The sequence below is a fragment of the Rhagoletis zephyria genome, unplaced genomic scaffold, assembly GCF_001687245.7.
Source record: "Rhagoletis zephyria isolate East Lansing unplaced genomic scaffold, Rhagoletis_zephyria_1.1 Rzeph_scaffold_06688, whole genome shotgun sequence".
In the NCBI taxonomy this organism is placed as follows: Eukaryota; Metazoa; Arthropoda; class Insecta; order Diptera; family Tephritidae; genus Rhagoletis; species Rhagoletis zephyria.
In genome coordinates, this window is record NW_016163771.1 from 27,628 (window position 1) to 31,509 (window position 3,882).

Below are 3,882 nucleotides of genomic sequence, written 5' to 3' on the forward strand. Positions count from 1 at the left end.
AATCCTAGACGCACGAAGTCTTTGCGGATTATCTGTGTGAGCTTTCTTGAACACCGAAATCACTCATTCAAAGAAGTCCTATTGGCACATTTTTTTTTTTAAATATATTCAAAAGGCACTTTTGTTTGGCGGATAGGCTCCTTAGGGTATCTTTCCACAGCTTCCCTAGAAGGATTAGCGCACCGCACAGGAAGTCAAAATTGTATACCTTGCGGACTCCGTTGGTTGGCTGGGCTTATTCGCCGATAAGACACACACAACACAGCTAACAAATACGTGTGCGTCAAAGTATATACATAGCGTACATATGTATTCAATACGTGCCACACAAAGCAGAAAAGGCGACTCATAAAATACCCATATGTTAAAGCGAAACGGAAGATTTGAAGCGAAAATCAATACTATCGCTAGTAGAATTTTCACGAATTTTCTGAGCTGCACAGCTAGCAGGTATAAATAGGGCAGCGCTAGCCAGCACGCCAACATTTGTACTTTGGCCGTGCAGCAGAGTGTTTATAGAAAGAAATCTTGAAAAGTGTTAAAAGTTAAAGAAAGTGAATAAATTGTTTTTTTTTGCTTGGGTTCAGCGGTTTTCAAAGAAGAGAACAGTGCTTTTTGAGTATTGGTTGAAAAATGAAGTCTGCAAAAATGGTTAACGGAAGTTGGTGTTTTTGGAAGAAGTTGCAAGTCTTATTAGAGGAAGATGATCCCGGTTAGCTGAGATGGCGTTATTATACAATGAGTACATTGAGCATATTTGGAAATCACATTACCTAAGAGAGGAGGCTAGGCAAAAAGACAACGCATGGAATTTTACTTCTGGTCTGCTGGCTTACCATAACTGGTACATATACATATCTGTCTGTCCGCAAAGATCTGACGTAATGCTGAGGAAAGTTTTTGCGTTGCTAGGATCTGTTTAGGCAGGATGACTGAGATGTACTCTTGACTGAGAGGAATCTATGGGCAGGCCAGGCAGGAATGTGTTGTTGAGTGAAGACATACAGGCAGGCAGGCAAGGCAAGCAGGCAAACACGTACAGCCGAAGGCAGAAAACTGCGTTGAGGAGTGTGTGTGTGTGTGTGTTGGCCACAAATGGATGTGGAAAATGAGTAAGGTACACAAAAGTGTTCTGGCGTTAATTTTTTATATATACATATACATATGTAGATATGTAATATTTAGACAATTTTATATATTTAACGATTTATATTTTACGTACCTAAATACCTACATACCTATATAATTGATATATTAGATTTTTTTTTCTCCTAACGTCATATATGAGTCATACCTTTTTTCGTATCTAAAAACTGCGTCGTACATATCTGAACTGCCATTTGTTAACGCCGCGTTGCGAAATTGGAATTTTCCATACTAGGTGCGCACTTCTGTATCACAAGTATTTTTTTTTTCAGTCATATGTATACATAATGTATAGATACATAGTTATATACTTAGTACGAAAATTATGTATACGTGATTCTCTACCTGGTGACGAATTTTGTGTATACGCAAAAGTTTCCACACCACACAAGTCTACTTTCGTTTCACTCACTCCAAGCTATTATTTTAAATGCAGCTGCGTAGTTTATTGCTGTTATACATACTATATATTTAATATATACCTACACTCATACATATATGAATAGTTTCCTGTATACATACACATTTACGAAGATCTCTCCGACGAATGTTCTAGAATATTTTCTACGATACATATGAAGTAGCAGCTGCCTTTTTTTGCGATACAGTTCTTTTTCAGGCATATAAATTGATCAGTAGCAGCTGCCTTTTTTTGTGATACAGTTCTTATTCAGGCATATAAATTGATCAGTATGCACTAGAAAAATGCTAAAGAATCCATTCCCATTTCTTAGATTATTCTTTCTCCATTCTACTTGCGTATTTCTCCACAAAATTCGTATTTTTTTTTTTTTAATTAAGCAAGGACTTTCGATACCAACACTCCATTTTTAGGAATTTACGGAATGACATTTCATAGCAATTTTCTACAACATTAAGTTAAATATTTTTTTTATCAAGTTGACGTACCCATCCATATTAAATTTTTTTTCTAAAATATTCTACTCCACATTGATGTTCCATTAATTCTCTCTGCTAGTATATGGCATGATAAAACCATATTTTTTTTGCATATAACGCTACCATAGGCAATTAACAATTTACTTATTCTGCAAAGCTCAACTTATCTCGATTTGTTTTTCATCATCCACGTCCATATGAAAGTTTTTTTCTAAAACATTTCTACAGCGCATCGATGTTCTTCTAAATTCTCTCTGCCAGTATATGGCATGCCAAACCACATTTTTTGTATATCATACAGCCATAGGAAATAAGCAGCTCCCTTATTCCATAAAGCGCAAATTATCCCGATTTGTTTTTCACCATCCACGTCCATATGAGAGGTTTTTCTTCTAAAACATCTCTACAGCGCTTCGAGGTACTTTTAAATTCTATCTGCTAGTTTATGGGATGCCGAAACAATATATTTTTTTTGTACTTCACACTACCATAGGCAATAAGCAATTCACTTACTCCATAGAGCTCAAATTATCCTGATTTGTTTTACATCACTTCATAACGAAAACTCATAAAAACTCAACTCAACCGCTATATAATATCGAACAAAAGCACATACATACATAAATACCATAGATTTAGAAAAATAGTTTTAATTCTAAAATAATTTAAATCTATATTCATAAGTTTCTCTTACAATCGTATATATCGTAACCATATTTCTTTCTTTGAACTTTATAGTTATTCGTCGTCGTCTTTGAAAAGCAATTTTGTCGCTTATAAGCTCTCTACTACACATGCAAACTGTATGTAAATAACTAAATGTTATTGCAGTTTGCTGCTAAGGCAGAAAGTCAGAACTCTGAAATCAATATAAAACACAATAATTGACCATAGGCGCAGAGCTCGTTTAAAACTGAAGACAAAGCGATAACCTACATACCCATCTACAGAAATTATAGAACTTGCGGCTAAACATTCTTCTTCTTCTTCTTCTGCGAGATTGTTGTTTCTTCTACTGCCAAAAAAAAGCCCTTATCATCAACGGTAGAGGAATGCTATGTTGCAGAATTGGTATAATTGTTTCACTTATTTAGTTAATACATACATACTTAAAAAAGCATTTATTGAGCTCCCCAATATTTGCGAGAAATAATTAAGAACTCCTTAACACAATTTATAAAACAAAGAAAAAACAAAAACGTTGAAGTGAAAACAACAGTTAAAAATACTTATATACGTACATATATAGAAATTTGTAGGCACTGAATGATATGAAGAATATACTGTAGTTGCCATAACCTAACTACATAGTAAATGAAATTTATTAACATTTATGCTTTTATTGGTCATTCACAAATTATGTTATTCAAAACTGCGTTATTTTTCACTTAAAATATGTCACTGAACCAAAAGCTTATATAAAACAAAGGAGAAGAAAAGAAAACAAAATACCAAAAAAAATACCTCAAAAAAATATGAAAACAACAACTAAGGTAAAAATAAATTACAAATCCTCCCCAACCTTTTAAGTCTTTAATTAAACTCTCTATCTAGAGCCAATCAATCAACCAAAGTGAGTATAAACTATACATTTACGTAAATAATGCATAACGAGCTTATATACATGTAGAAAGATTGTTAATATTTTTTCCAGTATTTTTTTTTTTATCAACTTACCCAAGAAAATGTGCCTAACAAGTCTAACGATGATACTGCAACCACAAAATTTTATTACGCAATACCAGGTAGAAATTCTGGTATTACATATGTATTTCATGCGGCTAAATTTACCAGTTACAAGAATGAAGAAAATGCGAGAGGGGTTTAAAAATTTAA

General features: G+C 33.6%; 1 long non-coding RNA gene across 1 annotated transcript; it reads left to right on the forward strand.

Moving 5' to 3' along the window:
* Window positions 1–466: 466 nt before the first annotated feature.
* LOC108373434 (uncharacterized) lies at window positions 467–3,434 on the forward strand. Its single transcript, XR_001848963.1, has 2 exons — window positions 467–1,117; window positions 2,785–3,434. It is a non-coding gene; the product is annotated as an uncharacterized LOC108373434 (long non-coding RNA).
* The last annotated feature ends 448 nt before the right edge of the window (window positions 3,435–3,882 follow it).